This window comes from Carcharodon carcharias (genome assembly GCF_017639515.1).
Source record: "Carcharodon carcharias isolate sCarCar2 chromosome 15 unlocalized genomic scaffold, sCarCar2.pri SUPER_15_unloc_1, whole genome shotgun sequence".
Classification (NCBI taxonomy): domain Eukaryota; kingdom Metazoa; phylum Chordata; class Chondrichthyes; order Lamniformes; family Lamnidae; genus Carcharodon; species Carcharodon carcharias.
This window is the reverse complement of record NW_024470553.1, coordinates 20,504-38,055: the sequence shown is the minus strand read 5'-3', so window position 1 is coordinate 38,055 and position 17,552 is coordinate 20,504. Positions and strand designations below refer to the sequence as shown.

Sequence of the window (17,552 nt, the reverse complement as noted above, 5' to 3'; positions counted from 1 at the left end):
CTCGCATTGTGTGTCGGTGGTGGAGGGAGTGAATATTTGTGGATGTGGTGCCAATCAAGCGGGCTGCTTTGTCCTGGATGGTTTCAAGCATCTTGAGTGTTGTTGGAGATGCACTCATCCAGGCAAGTGGAGAGTATTCCATCACACTCCTTACTTGTGCCTTGTAGATGGTGGGCAGGCTTTGGGGAGTCAGGAGGGGTGTTACTCATGCAGGATTCCTAGCCTCTGACCTGCTCTTGTAGCCACAGTCTTTATATGGCTAGTCCAGTTCAGTTTCTGGGTAACCCCCAGGATGTTGATAGTTTGTCAAACACATATTCATGAGATAAAAACAAAAAAACTGCGGATGCTGGAAATCCAAAACAAAAACAGAATTACCTGGAAAAACTTAGCAGGTCTGGCAGCATCGACGGAGAAGAAAAGAGTTGACGTTTCGAGTCCTCATGACCCTTCAACAGAACTTGAGTTCGAGTCCAAGAAAGAGTTGAAATATAAGCTGGTTTAAGGTGTGTGGGAGGGGCGGAGAGAGAGAGAGAGAGAGAGAGAGAGAGAGAGAGAAGTAGAGGTGGGGGGGTGTGGTTGTAGGGACAAACAAGCAGTGATAGAAGCAGATCATCAAAAGATGTCAACAACAAAAGAACACAGAGGTGTTAAAGTTGGTGATATTATCTAAACGAATGTGCTAATTAAGAATGGATGGTAGGGCACTCAAGGTATAGCTCTAGTGGGGGTGGGGAGAGCGTAAAAGATTTTAAGATATTTAAAAATAATGGAAATAGGTGGGAAAAGAAAAATCTATATAATTTATTGGAAAAAAAAGGAAGGAGGAAACAGAAAGGGGGTGGGGATGGGGGAGGGAGCTCACGACCTAAAGTTGTTGAATTCAATATTCAGTCCGGAAGGCTGTAAAGTGCCTAGTCGGAAGATGAGGTGTTGTTCCTCCAGTATTGATTTTGAAATGGACCTGGGAATAATAATAGATAGGTCTCATTCATTTCAATATCCAGATTATGTGAAGCAATTTGAGTCAGAATAATCCACAGAATTTATGCTGAAGATTTTAAATGCCAGTCCATACTTAAGCCTAGATTTTTCAATCAGTGTTGCACTAAATACAACATTGACACATTTATTTAAATGCAGTGTATTCGATTGTGTTCACTCTATTACAGAACTTATATATCAGCAAGCAAGTGAGCTTTGAGGAAAGTGTAGAAGGTAAGTTTCAAATTCTAGCAAGAAGACAGCTATTGGGGGTGGAGTGTCAGGGCTTCTTTTAATTTAGTAAAATATCAAGCAGCATACATAAAGCAGAACCAAATTCCTACTTGTAAATATGCCATGAAAACCTGGTCAGAAGACAAAAATGGAAGTGATTGAAATGTAAATTTAGAATTGATGTACATGGTGAACTTTCCAAGGCCCAGAGCAATGGTGGGGCTTCACACATGTATATAGTGTTTTGCAGCTATTTACTCTTGATTGACAGCAATTAGCAGAACATGGGAAGCAGTGCACCAGTATTGTGGTGGCATAGTGGTATTGTCAGTGGACTAGTAATCCAGATATCCCAGGAGAGTCCTCCGGAGACTGGGGGTCAAGTCCCACCACGGGTAGATGGTGTACTTTAAAGTTTAGTAAAAAAAAATCTGTACAAAGAGCTGGAGCTCAGTTTGAAAACTGTTCAGAGGAAGGTCTGAAATCAGATTTACATCCAGATATCTGGAGAAGATTTGTAAGCACAACTCTGCCAGTTTGAAAGTTCTGCTCTTCAACTATAATAACTTACATTTATATAGAGCTTTCAACATAATGAAACATCTCAAGGAGCCTCACTAGAGTGTTATAAAACAAAATTAGACACCAAGCCACATAAGGTAATATTGGGGAGAAAGCTTGGTCAAAGAGATAAGTGTTAAGGAGCATCTTAAAGGAAGAGAAAGAAGTAGGCGGTCAAAAAAGTTTAGGGAATTCCAGAGCTTAGGGCCTAGGCAGCTGAATGCATGGCTAACAATGGTGGAGAATCTTCAGGAAAATCTTTATTCAGAGAGAGATAAACATGTGGAAACATCAATTATACAAGGTAATAACAAAAAGTGTAGAACACAGCCTTCAAAAGGTAGTATTTGAGTCCTTCAGACTGTAATGGAATGACTTAGGGAGGAAATTTATCAATTTATTTCAATTTATGACATTTATGAAATTTTGTTTTTAAAATGTGTAAAAAGTCACCAGCAGTCTTTTTTAACCAGACATTCATTAAAGAGGTGACCATTTTCTCTCAGTTTAAAAGCAAGATAGCTGCTTTTCCCTGTTGAGAGCTGGTAGATCAGCTGTACCTTGGCAGCATTTTCTATGTTAAGGGCGGAATGTTCCGTGCCTGTTGGCGACAAGGGTGTTTGGCGGCATGAGTGGACAATATGGTGAGAAGGCCAAAAATCAGTTTCACGACATCGTGAAATCAGTTTGCAATCGTCTGCTCTGCCCATCAATGGTGGGTCACGTTTCCTGCTGTCACATGTCGGGAACTTAACTGTAATACGTCTGCGTATCATTATTAGCCCAGCTTGCCAGAATCATCCCCCCACGCTGGATCATCTGAGTATGTCGGCGTGCCTCACAACCATACACAAACAACGTGCACCTGGTGAGCTGCGCTTTGCTCAGGACTATGAGGCTTGTTCGCCACCTTGCTTCAGGCAGCACTCACGGTCATCAGCACCAGGCTTCGCAGGCAGCACCACATCATTTTTAGGGGGGTTCGCAGGCAGGTCTCTACCTTTCAGACCAGCCATAAGGCGGGAGTGGCTTTTAATGGCTGCTGGGCTTAAGGCTTGCTTGGGGAAGTGGGAGAAGTGGCCTCAGGCAAGGCATGAGGTTGCAGGGCACAGGCTATACTGGGGAAGGGGGGTATCTCAGGGTGTGTGTGGGGGCACAAGTTGATCTAGTCTGGTGACCTCAAGGTGGTGAGGGCTGAGGAGGCAGCCTCCAGAGGAGATGAGGCCAGATGGAGATGTGAGGGTGTGTGTGAGAGAGTGAGTGCCCCTTGAGCTGATGGTGAGTGAATGTGTGATGGGCTTGTGAGTGTGTGAGTTTAGAGTGATGAGATGGTTGCTTTACCCTGGTAACCAATCATCCTCTTTCTGCATTGGATGGCCAACCTCTTCTGTGCAGCATTGGCACAGATCACCACTGCCATGGCCTTCCAGAGTGGGGAGATTACTGGACCTCCTGCGACTAGAGTCGGGGTAAAGGACATCAATGCGGGCCCCCACGGTGTCTGAAGGGTGTTCCAGGGATGTGTCACCAAATCAGGGTGCTGCAGTCTTCCTACCTTTCGGGGTCATGTCCTCTGTGCAGCAGTCCTGGGCTGGAAGCACTGAGAGGTGTGCACATGGCTGCACTTTAAATATGGCACTTGGCATCAGGAAGCAGCGAGGTGATGGTGTGGTGGGCCAGTGAGAGCCTGCCCACCATCGAAACGGTGTGTTTCCCAGGAATGCATGATTGATGAGGCAGGATTGGGATGATATGGGGTGAAAAGCTGCCATTGTGGCCGGTGGGTAAAACCTTCTGTTTCCCACCTGTTACTACACTTAGTGCAACCTGGGACAATTCCGCCCTATGTGTCAAACCTGACCTGGTGGCGGGGTAGCAGTGCTGAAGGAGGGTAGCAGTGCTGAAGGAGGGTAGCAGTGCTGAAGGAGGGTAGCAGTGCTGAAGGAGACTATAGAGGTAGAGGATGAGTTCTGAGGAAAAGTCATTGACCTGAAACATTAGAGGGAATTAAAGCCCCCAAAATGTAGGGGGTGGGGGAAGTAAACGTGTCAAAAACATCAAACCTGAACCCAAACCTCCTCGAATCCACGCAGTTCTGGTTTTAATGGAGGTGGATTAGTAGGAAGGAGGTGGTGGACAGCCCCTCCCAAGTGGTGGGTTTCCCATTTAAATATTTTAATTTTTCTCAGTTTTCTTGCTTTGTCCCAGCTTAATGCCCATCATTAGATATGATTCCATGATTGGATAACATTTACTAAATAATCCTCAGTTTATGAAGAATTACTCTGACAACCAATTTAAGATTGTCAGTCAGGGTCACAATGTGGCTCATTTGTGCGTACTGGAAGCTACATATGTTAATACACAGGCCCTGTTCTTTGCAAACAAAAATAACACATATTGCGCCTGTTTCAGCTAAACAAAATAAGTGACAGCCATTTACTTGTTCATTCCCCAGGGCAATGTCTTGATCAATCAGAGTCAAGCTGCCCGGTTTAAATTTCAAGCAATGCTTGGTAGTTAACTATCAGTCACCATCAACTGGTGCCTTCTCCATGGCAATGCCTTTACCAATTAGAGTCCACTTGCCAGCCAATCAGCATTCTCTGCTCATACAATATAAATTTGCTGTTTCCCCTGGCATTTTCTTGCAAATTGTCCTAATGAGTGCAAGACAAAAAGCTTCAACAAAATTGCCCCTCTTTCAGCAATACTCAAGTTCTGTACACCAAATGACTAGTTCCAGCTTTAATGCTGACTGGCTAGGTTCCTTGGGCCTTGGGAAGGCAACAAATAAAGGAAGGCAAGACTGCTCCATGGAAGAAGTAAGTGCTTGTCCAGCAGGCTAGGAGGAGCAGGAGTGCTTTCCTTCCATCCCTGAGAAAACTGTCGACCTCTCTAGTGATCAGACACCAGCCCCAATTACCTAATACTCTCCCAATGTTGTCCGAGGCCCATGGTCTCTTACCACTCAACCAACCCCTCCTCAACTCACACTGTCCCCTCGCATCATCTCCCCTCCTTCTTCGAATTAGCAGCTGCTTCCACAGTTTTCCCTCTTCGCTTGATCTCTCCTGCCTCCACATCAATATCCCTCCAATCCCCAATCTCTCCTAGTCCTCAATTCATGTCCCCCTGACCTCTCCCTCCTTCCTCTCCACTCCCTCTCTAATTGGCTGGCAATCTGGGAAATAGTTTCCAAAAATACAAATCATACTGCTACACTTCACAGCTCGATCACTGCATTATCCCTCAATCAACATCACCAAAGCAGATTATCTGGTCTTTACCACATTGCTGTTTGTGGGAGTTTGCTGTGCACAAATTAGCTGCTGCATTTCCTGCATTACAACAGTGACTACACATCAAACTGATTTCATTGACTGTTAAGTGCTTTGAGACATCTAGTGCTTGTGAAAAGCACTATATAAATGCAAGTCTTTCTTTTCTCTTTTACAAACGGCACTTGTAACTAAAGCAGTTACGTTGACGCCTGCAGTAAATTGCTGAATATGCACTTTGGAACCACAAACATTGATATCAGCATGAGAGATCACACTGCATTGTCTGTCAGTCATCTTTCTTTTTGAACCTTATCAGGTTTGACTGCATTCTATTTTTATAAGGAAGTATAGCACCAAGAAATAAAAGTAGATAAACATTGTTACTCATTTATTCCTCCTCTCCATTTTGCACTGCTCCCAAACAACTGAAATAGGGCTGACTGGATTCCTCTACAGAAAGCCTGCATGGACTCGATGGACCAAATGGTCTCCTTTGGTGCCACAGTGACTCTAAATACTATTGCAATCATTGGGCTCCTGATGAAAGATTTGATCAACTGCTAAAACTTACACCAAATCCTTCACCACCAGACAGTAATGAAAAATGGAGTATTTTCCCTACCTCTTCACAAAATGAAAAGATAATTCATAATTGTCTAGCATTTGTATTATGAGGGCTTCAAGGAACACCAAAAGTCAATAGAGCATCAAACAAAAGTTTTTTTTAAACATCACAGAATTTAATGAAGAACTAATGGTTAAGTCGATTGCCAAAAAATATAACTTCAGGGGTGACTGTGAGCCAATTTTGCACTTTCACAAAATATCTTATTTATGGTACCACATTGAGAAGTCCTTCTATGCTGAGAACAAGATTCTAATCCTGTCTGATTGAAGTGCAGTATCATTTCTTAAAAGGTTACAGACTATGATGGTGATGAGATGATATATAACTTACTGTATTCCCATTGCTACTATCAACAACACACAATGAGGAAAAATAAGATTAGATGGTGTTAATTCAACTAATCTGTCCCTATTTAATATGGATGGTTTCTTTTCTCAGATAATTGTAACATTAGTTCAGTGCATTGATAAAGGAGCATGTCTGTGAGCCATTGAAAAAAGATTGGGAGACATACAGAAGGATGTGGAGAAAGCGGGAAAAAGATATTTAAATAACAAAGTGAGAGAAAGGCTGAAACATAAAAAGGAAAGAGAGAAAAGATAGAGAAGGAAATAAAGTTGGAGAGAGGCAGAGGGCAAAAAGGAAAGGAAAAAGCAAAACAGTAGAAGACAAACAGAAAGACACAGGTGGCAAAACAAGCAATAAGAGAGTAGGAAAGAATGAGAGAGATATGAAAGACATTTTTTTCCTCCTTGAGCAACATCTTAGACATCAAATGTATAATAAATTACTCATCTATCTTATACTCTAATGTTCAGAAATAATATGAGGTACAAATGAATTAACAGGCAAACTGTGGTTGAACTCACCATGCTACACAATAAATGCTGGTGTGACCAAGACAGAGTCCACGGATTTCTCAACAACCCACCCAGGTATTCCTAACACTGTGAGTCAAGCAATCTCACTGACACTCAGTCTCTCTCACTTTCCGCAGCCCTTTTCCTGTTTGGAACCTGTTTCTCTTTTCCTTCTAACTGAACTGGGACATTTACCTGTCCCTGTCCCCTTTCTGGGACTCTTCTTTTGGGACCTCTCCATGTCCCTCTCCCTTTTGTACCTCTCCCCCTCCCCGCTCCCTTTGGGACCTCTCCATGCCCCCTCTCCCCACCCCCTTTCCTGGGACACTTGCCTGCAATGGCACTTTGCACCTGGTCACATGACCCTGGTTTTCACACCTTTTCTCCTCTCTTCATGCGCAGGTGCAGGTGTGTTTGGCCTGTCCTGGGCCTGAAGAACTTAACTGCAGAACTGTGCATGCACAACCCACTTCCAGTCTGCTCCAAGGCTTGTCAGGAGTTGAAGTTCCTGGCCTCCCGCTCTCCAACAAGGTAACTAAATTTTCATGATAATAGGTAGCTAATGAGACATGTTGAAGGGTAGAATATTCTTATTGACAAACAGCATGCCTTTCGTAAAGTTAGATCAACAGAATCCCAACTCATCCTTATCATCCACAATCTGACCTATAACCTTGGCAATCACGTCACCACCGATCTAGCTATTTTAGATTTTTCCAAGGCTTTTGAACATGTACCACACATGAAGCTACCTAGGTAAACTAAATCATTATGGTGTTCAATGAAATACTAGATAAGACTATTTCTTCAAATGGCAACAAAGAGTCACAGTGAATGGGAAGCCTCAAACTGGAAACTGAGTGGCATACGCAAGGTACCTTCCTGGGCCCACATTTGTTTTTCCTCTTTATAAATGATATCCAGGAAGAAATATGAAGCCAAATCAGACAATTTGCAGACTGCCTGGGCTAAAGAGCCATTACTGAAGCAGCAGATGAGGTTAGCCTTTAGGAACAATCTAACAACTCAATGCATGATTCCGCCCTTGAAGTTATTAAAGAATGCTGTTACTTTGGAATCCACATCAAAATAGTTTAATGTTCAAAGTCAAAGTGGCCTCCAAAGCATCCAAAATGCTTGGGTCCATGAAATGGAACTTCCATCACTCTTCAAATACAGTAAAGGGACAGGGTATCTCCTGCTACTGCACTGGAACAGGAAATCAATACGAGCTGACATCATCGTTGTGCACCTACAATGGGAAGTCAGCAACTACTCTGCTCGTAGGTGCATGTGTGGTGCTGCTGGTGTCATCATTGTGCACCCGTGGAATGCTCGCCACCTACTTGCTATTCCCCCTGCTCACCAACCTGCTCATCACCCTCCCCCTTGTTGTTTTCTTCACCGCCCCACATCCAACCACTGGGCACACTGCTCGCCCTCCCGCTTGCCGCCTCACTCACTGCCTCACTGGACACCCTGCTCCTGGCTCCTCACTGCCTCCCTCCTGCTCACTGCCCTGCTCCCTCTATCGCGGGGAGTAGTAGACAACAAGGAAGCAGGGCTGTGAGCAGGGGGAAGGCAGTGAGGGTCGGGAGCTGGGCAGTCGGTGAGGTAACAAGCAAATCACAGTCGCGATTTGTTTTTTGTTGGGGAGGGGTGGGTGGTGTAGTTCAATATTCAGTGAAAACTGCAATCCTTAACAATGGTATTAGAATGTCAGAGTGAGATCACATAACATTTAAGACTGCACATCAGAGAAATATTTGATAAAAACACATTTATTGGTGCTGCCCTTGTTAAAATATCTTTGCATTGTTCAATATTATGGGTGGTCCTGTTCTTTGATGCCACCAATTACCTGCAGCATCGATGGCAGTGATATAACTGTGACGTTAGCGGTGGCATAGTGGTATTGTCACTGGACTAGTAATCCAGAGACCCAGGGCAATGCTCTGGGGGCCCAGGTTCAAATCCCACCATGGCAGATAGAGGAATTTGAATTAAATTAAAAGTCTGATGATGACCATGAAACCATTGTCATAAAAACCCATCTAATGCCCTTTAGGGAAGGAAACCAGCTGTCCTTACCTGGTCTGACCTACATGTGACTCCAAACCCACAGCAATGGGTCTGTGAAAATCTTTGCACCAGCAATGTGGTTGACTCTAAAATGCCTTCTGAACAAGGGCAATAAATAGGCAATACTGGCCCAGCCAGCGATGCCCATGAACAAATAAAGAAAAACAAACACTGTGACTGCACTTATGTTGCTGTTGTTACTGCAACTATGCCCCCATGTCTGTTACAGCAGTATGTACCATCTACAAGATGCACTGCAGGAACTCACCTTAGACAGCACCTTCCAAACTTCTGACCATTACCATCTAGAAGGACAAGGGCAGCAGATAGATAGGACCACCACCTGGAAGTTCCCCTCCAAGTCACTCACCATCCTGACTTGGAAATATATCACCGTTCCTTCACTGTCACTGGATCAAAATCCTGGAACACCCTCTCTAACAGCACTGTGGGTGTACCTACACCACACGGACTGCAGCGGTTCAAGAAGGCAGCTCACCACCACCTTCTCAAGGGCAACTAGGGATGGGTAATAAATGCTGGCTCAGCCAGCATATCCTCTGAATGAATTTAAAAAAGAGTTGGTAACCAACAGCTCCAACTGTAAACACTCCAATGTGTTTCCTTTGCCAACTCTATTTTCCCAACAACTAAAGACTGGAACAATCTTCCACGAAACTTAATCTCCATGCCCCGTAAGGATTGATTTAAGGAAAATCTATTGAACTGTTTAATTAATGTAACCATCAACTATACTCACTGCAAACCTCTTGGGAAAATTCCCTGGCGGAAGACTACGCAGGGAAACGTTACCAAGTACCAAATACACAAGTCTATAGGCAGCCCCAAAGTTAAATTCCAACAGCTTCAGGCTTTGGCTGCTTGGAATGATCGAAGGTCAGGAACTTTCCGAACAGACTCAAGGCAAATCTTGGTGGATGTCTCGCCAGAAATAGACAACAATCGCTTTTAGGTGTAAATATTAAAATCTGAATATCAGGTGATTAACAACTACAAGATTGCTTTTTCTGACAAATATAGCATCAAGATCCGTGAGAAGATTCCGTTGCACAGTCCACAAACCTGGCGTAACTGGGAATCACCAATCTACTCGACCGAGAAGAAATAACGCGTCATTTTACCTTACAGATAAATCTTCATTCCCCGGGTTGAAGTTGCCATTTAAAATCGATCCTTTTCCCGTCGAAGTTTTAACACAGCAGCGTCGGCACTTGGAAGCAACTAACCTACTGGCAATGAGATTCTCCTCCTCCCGGAACACAGCGCCCAGCCCCTTGCACCTGCCACATTTCACTGCCGGAATGTTAACAGATGCTGTGTCGACTCAGCTGGAAAAAACGGAGTTAGTTAACAGCTACAACCAATTGCATTTATTAGAGATTGTTTAAGGTGGAAAAGGCCCTAAAGCGCGACACTTAACGTAGATTTGGAAGAACGGCTGAACAGGTTAGACCTTTGTTCATTACAGTTTAGAAGAATGAGGGGTGATCTTATTGAAATGTACAAGATTCTGAGGGGGCTTGACAGGGTAGATGTCCAGAAGATGTTTCCACTAGTGGGGAATCTCTAACTAGGGGACATAGTTACAGAATAAGGGGACACTCATTTAAAACTGAGATGCTAGGAATTTCTTCTCTCAGAGGGTAGTGAATTATCTAACCCAGAGAGTTGAAGAGGCTAGATCACTGAAAGTATTTAAAGAGAAGGTAGATAGATTTTTGAAATATCGGGGAGATGAGGAGCTGGCATGAAAGAGGAATTGAGGCCTGGGGCAGATCAGCTATGATCTTACTGAATGGGGGGGGGGGGGGGGGGTAGGCTTGAGGGGCCGAATGGCCTTCTCCTGCTCCTATTTCGTATGTTCTTAATTGATTTACACTAACTACATATGTGCCTACGGGAAGACCATGAGAAGAATCCAGATGTGCATGCGCATTGACATTCAAGTTTCTCAGGTGGAACACTTACTTCTCCATCACTTCTACTCTTTCACCTTTTCTCTTGGCTCCATTGGAATTTTTTCTGGACGTTATTCCACATTCTTTGTCTTGCTTTCCTTCTGATTGACCTTAAACAACAATAACTTGAATATGAATATCTTGTCGGGAAAAAAGTTTGATCTATGCTTTATTCCTTACAAGTTAGTATGAACTAAACGTTATTATCATGCCCAAACCCTTTGAATAATATGGACTTACAAACATGTATAATTCAGCCTTTCTCCAATATCCTTTTGTCATGTAAACAGCCAGATGGCTGATTCTACAGTCTATATCTGCTACAAACTAAACCTGCATCATTACTGCTTCACTGACCCAGTATAGTCAAGATCTACAATTGACTCCAATCGGGATAAATGCCCTATTTTAGTTTCTACATAGATACCCAACATAAGAACACAGAATATGATGTGATTAGGTGTCAGTTAAAGGTGACTGAGAAGTTGAAGCTTAGATATGGCTAAAGCAAACAGAATACTCAGACTATTGACTACATAACTGGGACCATGATATTATCTCATTTGGAGTAAAAACAGAAAATGCTGGAAAAGCTCAGCAGGTCTGGCAGCATCTGTGGAGAGAGAAACAGAGTTAATGTTTCGAGTATGTGTGGAGAGAGAAACAGAGTTAACATTTCGAGTCTGTATGACTGTTGTTTGTAGCATTTTCTGTTTTTATTTCAGACTTCCAGCATCCGCAATATTTTGCTTTTATCACATTTGGAGTACTGCGTTCAGTTCTGTACACCGACCTCTGCAAGAAGTGCCTGGTAGGGCAACAAGGGCAACACTGGGAACACTGAGTTATGAAGATATCAATGGATGGAAAAGCACTGTGCATTCCTATGTTCTTCTGATAAACTATTTGTGGGATTGTGCTGGAGCACAGGATCTTATGGAATGTCATCTCATGCCTCGAGACTCACTGCAGAGACAAAGGGGGGATTTTAATCTAGCCCTCCCATCGGGAAACTGATGGAATTAGGTGCAAAACTGGTTTTACCCAACTTGATTTCACCCCACCAGCCTCCGCATTCAAAGGATCATCCTCTGCCATTTCCGCCAACTCCAGCATGATGCCACCACCAAATACATCTTCCCTTCACCCCCCCGGCGGCATTCCGCAGGGATCATTCCCTCCGGGACACCCTGGTCCACTCCTCCATCAACCCCTACACCTCAAGCCCCTCCCACGGCACCTTCCCATGCAACTACAGAAGGTGCAACACCTGCCCCTTTACTTCCCCCCTCCTCACCATCCAAAGGCCCAAACACTCCTTTCAAGTGAAGCAGCATTTCACTTGCACGTCCCTCAATTTAGTCTACAGCATTCGTTGCTCCCAATGTGGTTTCCTCTACACTGGAGAGGCCAAATGCAGACTGGGTGACCGCTTTGCAGAACACCTTCGGTCTGTCCGCAAGCATGACCCAGACCTCCCTGTCGCTTGCCATTTCAACACTCCACCCTGCTCTCATGCCCACATGTCTGTCCTTGGCCTGCTGCATTGTTCCAGTGAAGCTCAACGCAAACTGGAGGAACAGCGCCTCATCTTCCGACTAGGTACTTTACAGCCTTTCGGACTTAGTATCAAGTTCAACAACTTTAGCTCATGAACTCTCTCCTCCATCATCACCCCCTTTCTGATCCCCCTTTTTCCAATAATTTATAAGTTTTAAAACATATTTTTCTTTTCCCACCTATTTTTAAATTTATTTCGATCTATCATTTTATCGCCACCTTTTAGCCCATTTCAATCCCTTCCCCCCCCACCCCACCCGCACTAGGGCCATCTGTCACTTGTTCATTCTGCTTTCAACCCTTAATGTCCCCATTAGCACATTCCTTGGACAATATCACCACCGTCAACACCCCTTTGTCCTTTTGTCTGTGACACCTTTGGCAATCTCTTCTTTTCCTCCACCTCTCACTGGCTCCCTATCCAGCTCTCCCTGTCCCACTCCCCCTCTACCCAGCTTATATTTCACCTCATTTCTGTATTTCCTGAGTTCTGATGAAGAGTCGAAACATTAATTGTACTCCACTCCGCAGATGCTGTCAGACCTGCTGAGTTTTTCCAGGTATTTTTATTTTTGATTTCACTCTTGGTTGAAATCAATAGAGAACGATATAGGGAGGGGTGTGAGATTGACATTTACATCCAGACCTGCAGTTTCCTGCCCAGGCTGGGAATTCTTCAGAGATTAAATCACCTCCTGACTTCCCACGTCAGTCCACCATCTACACACCAAATGTGTAATGGGATACTCCTCATTTATCCGGATGTGGACAGCTCCAATAACACTCAAGAAAATTTCAACTGAATTTCTTAAAAATAAGGTGATCATTGCACCTACATATGAATCGTGATAAAAGCAAAATACTGCGGATGCTGGAAATCTGAAATAGAAACAGAAATGCTGGAAAAACTCAGCAGGTCTGGCAGCGTCTGTGGAGAGGGAAACAGGGTTAGCGTCTGGAGTCCGTATGACTCTTTTCTAAAGTCTGAAGACTGGAAACGTTAACTCTGCTTCTCTCTCCACAGATGCTGCCAGATCTGCTGAGTTTTTCCAGCATTTTCTGTTTGTATTTCCTGTTAAGTTATTTCTGGATGGTGTTTACTAGGTCTGGGGTCTCCTGCAGCTTACCTTATTGTTGAGAGAATTACAGTGAAATATTTGCTGGAGGACTCACAAATTGACTGCAGGCCTCTGGAAGGGTTGGGGAGGGTGAGGGAGAATTAATTAGGCCAAAGGATGAAGTGAGCACATATAGGGCCAAAGGCCTTTCTGTATCCCTGGACATGCATAAACATGATAGTGCTGCATTTGCATTTCTCTCCATCTCTAACATGACCGGAACTAATACATATTTTATGACCTAGACCTTGGTGTATAGGGCACAATTTCAAGTTTACAGATGATATAAAACTTGGAAGCATTTTGAACTGTGAGGAGGATAGTGTAGAACTTCAAAGGGACATAGACAAGTTGTTGGAATGGACTGACAGGTGGCAGATGAAGTTCAATGCAGAGAAGTGTGAGGTGATTCATTTTGGTAGGAGGAACATGGAGATACAATATAAAATAAAGGATACAATTCTAAAGGTTGTGCAGGAGCATAGGGACCTGGGTGTTTATTTGCATAAATCATTGAAGGTGGTGGGACAGGTTGAGAGAGCAGGTAATAAAGCATACTGTATATTGGGCTTTGTTAATAGAGGCATAGCATACAAGAGCATGGAGGATATGTTGAATTAGTATCAGTCACTAGTTCGGCCTCAGCTAGAGCATCAAGTTCTGGGCGCCGCACTTTAGGAAGGATGTCAAAGTATTAGAGAGGGTGCAGAACAAATTCACGTATGGTACCTGGGATGAGAAACTTCAGTTATAAAGGTAGATTGAAGAAGTTAGGACTGTTTTCCTTAGAGGAAAAAAAGGCTTAGAGGAGGTTTGATAGGGATATTTAAAATCATGAGGGGTCTGGACAGAGTGTATTGGGAAAAGCTATTCCCACTCGTGAAAGGATAGAGAATGAGAGGGCAAAGATTTATAGTGATTAGTTAAAAAAGCAAAAGTGATGTGAGGAGAAACAGTTTAATGCAGCAAGTGGTTATGTTTTTGAATGCATAGCCTGAGAATGTGGTGGAGGCAGGTTCAACTGAAGCATTCAAAAGGGAATTAGACTGTTATCTGAAAATGAAGAATGCACAGGGTTATGGAGTGAAGACAGGTGAATGGAACTCAGTGAGTCGCTCATTCAGAGAGCAATTTTCTTGCTGCCTGTCCAGCTGTTCAGTTGGAGCATGGGCTCAAAGGCCAAGCATCCACAGGCAGAATGAAGTTTCAACCAGTGATTTAAAAACAATAAAAACATTTTGCACTATTATTCAACATGTCACTGCTCATGTGACAGTCACATGAGGGGACATGTTTTCATTATTTTTCGTTTTTTTATTTTGAGGTGCTGAAAATCTTCAGCTCCCTGAGGCAGCTCGGTGTCTGTGCACACACGTGCGCATTTGCAAACTTCAGCACATGCACTCCTACCCCGGCTGTGCCAAGCGCTGTAGTGCGTGTTTCATGCTGGCTGGCTGTTAATTGGCCAGCCAGCATGAAATCACAGTCGGAGCCCGATTATGGGTGGCGGTCGGCTTCCCGAACGCTCCTGGGCCTCCCTGCTGCACCTGCCCAGCAAGGGCAAAATTCTGCCCTATGATTCACAGATCCACAGGGCCCAACAATCATACATAATCCTTTGGATGTAGAATCAATATCTTTGAACGTGACAAATCAAACAGAATCTCTCCAACTTTAGCATCTTGACAAACAATGGAAGACAGCATGTGAATTGTGTTTCGGATCAGAAATGTTCATGCAATTGCAATTGGTTATCTTAGCGTATGAAAACAATTACATATTACATGTTAGTCTGACGCATCACCAGGATAAATTCACATGAATTTGGTAGTCTTGTAGAAAAAACGGCGAAATGTTAATTATAGGTAAACATACACTGTCTTGGTATAAATAACACTGCACCATTCGACAGCCGAACTCATATTCTAATTCTAGAACAAATGGCACTTGAAAGGTTATTTGGTTGTGATTCATGCACAGTCTTAAAGGCAGCCATTTCAGTGGTCTCAGCTGTATTTGTAATTCACCTTAGAGATGGGTTGCCATGAGATTTGTATTAAAAAATACATACATTACAAAACTTTAATATTATTAGGTTAGAAATTCTATGTTTGGTACAGAAAGCTGATATATACTTCAAACAAATATAGTTAACAGACTGGCTCCAGCTGCATCATCAATGACTTTCCCAGTGGCATTAGGTTAGAAGTGGAGATAGAAACAAAAAGTGCTGGAAAAACTCAACAGGTCTGACAGCATCTGTGAAGAGAAAGGCAGAGTTAACGTTTTGAGTCTGTATGACTCTTCTTCAGAATGAAGAAGAGTCATACGGACTCAAAACATTAATTCTGTCTTTCTTTCCACAGATGCTGTCAGACCTGCTGAGTTTTTCCAGTGCTTTTTGTTTTTGTTTCAGATTTCCAACACATGCAGTATTTTGCCTTTAATTTAGAAGCGGGGATGTTCGCTGATGATTGCACACAGTCTTCAGTTCCATCCATAACTTTTCAGATAATGAAGCAGTCTGTGCCCCAGACAACATTCAGACTTGGGTTGGTAAGAAGACATTGTGTTTGTATTCCACAAATACCAAGCAATGATCACTCCTAACAAGAGAGAATCAAACCGTCTTCCCTTGACATTCAATGGCATTACATCACTGATTATCCCACCATCAATACCTTGGGGTTTCCCATTGACCAGAAACTTAACTGGACCAGTCATAGAAATACTGTAGATCAAGAGCAGGTCAGGGGCTGGGAATTCTGCAATGATCAACTCACCTCCTGACTCCCCAAGCCAGTCCACTTTCTACAAGTCAGGAGTGTAATGGAATACTCCTCACTTACCTGGATGTGTACAGCTCCAACAACACTCACGAAGCTCAGCACCATCCAGGACAAAGCAGTTGTTTGATTGATGCGCCCTTAAAAGTTCACTTCCTCCAACACCAGTGCAAAACGACAACAGTGTGTGCCATATACAAGATGCACTGCAACAACTTTCCAAAGTTCCTTCAACAGCATCTTTCAAACTCATGACTTCTAACACTTAGAAGAATAAGGGCAGCAGGTGCATGGGAACACCACCAGCACCTGCAAGTTCCCCTCCACGTCACATACCATCCTGACTTGGAATATATTGCTATTCCTTCACTGTTGCTGGGTCAAATTTTAGAATGCCCTCCCTAACAGCACTGTGGGTGTACCTACACCAGACGGTCTGCAATAGTTCAAGAAAGTGGCTCACACCACCTTCTCAAGGGCAATTACACTTATGCAATGAATGTTGTCTTTGACAGCAATACCCATATCCCTTAAAATTTTTAAAAAATAATTAAAAGGTAAAGTCATAAATCAAGGTTTTAAATTTTAGGAACACAAGAAATGTTAGCAGGAGAAGACCATATGGCCCATCGAGCCTGCTACGTCATTCAATAAAATCATGGCTGATCTTGGGCTTCAACTCTGCTTCCCTGCCCATTCCATATCTCTTTATTCCCTGAGAGTCCTTAAATTTGCTTCTCCCAGCCTTAAATATATTCAATGATAAGTATCCACAATCCTCTGAGGCAGAGAATTTGAGTGAAATAATTTCCCCTTATCTTCGTCCTCAATGATCAGCCCCTTATCCTGAGACTGTGCCCTTGTGTTTTAGATTCCCTGACCAGTGGAAACATTCTCTCAGCGTCTACCCTATCAAGCCCCTTCAGAATGTTGTACATTTCAATGAGCTCGTCTCTCATTTCTCTAAACTCCTGAGAAAATAGACCCAATTTGCTCAGCCTCTCATCATAGGACAATCCCTTCGTCCCAGGGACCAATTTAGTGAATCTTTGCTATACTCTCTCCAACGTATGTATATCTTTTCTTAATGTGGGGACCAAAAACTGCACACAATACTCCAGATGTGAAGAAGGAATGCTCTAGAAGGAAGGCAAACTTTGAAAGAAGGGGACACATGTTGATTACAGTAAACTGGGTTGAACCGTTAATTAGTAAGCCTACAACCACTGGGAATTATTCAAAAAGGTAATGGATATGATACATATTTAAATTTTTTAGCTGTTGACTTTGTTATTTAGAAGTTGTGTGATGGAGTGACACAGCACTGTGTGTACTGCTGCAGTACTCCTTAATTAACTATTTTCATGATGATATTTGTCTTTAAGGAACACATAACGAGCATAATGCATATTTAAATCCTCTTACAAGTCATATTTTTCTTAATTCCCAGTTTCCCAAAATAAACAAAAAAAAGTC

At 43.2% G+C, this 17,552-nt stretch overlaps 1 long non-coding RNA gene across 1 annotated transcript in view; it reads right to left on the bottom strand.

Moving 5' to 3' along the window:
- Positions 1-9,892, bottom strand: part of LOC121273414 — a 95,013-nt gene extending 85,121 nt beyond the window's left edge. The window contains exon 1 of the long non-coding RNA XR_005942018.1: positions 9,776-9,892. This is a non-coding gene — a long non-coding RNA (uncharacterized LOC121273414). The remainder of the gene's footprint in view (positions 1-9,775) is intronic.
- Between the last annotated feature and the right edge of the window lie 7,660 nt (positions 9,893-17,552).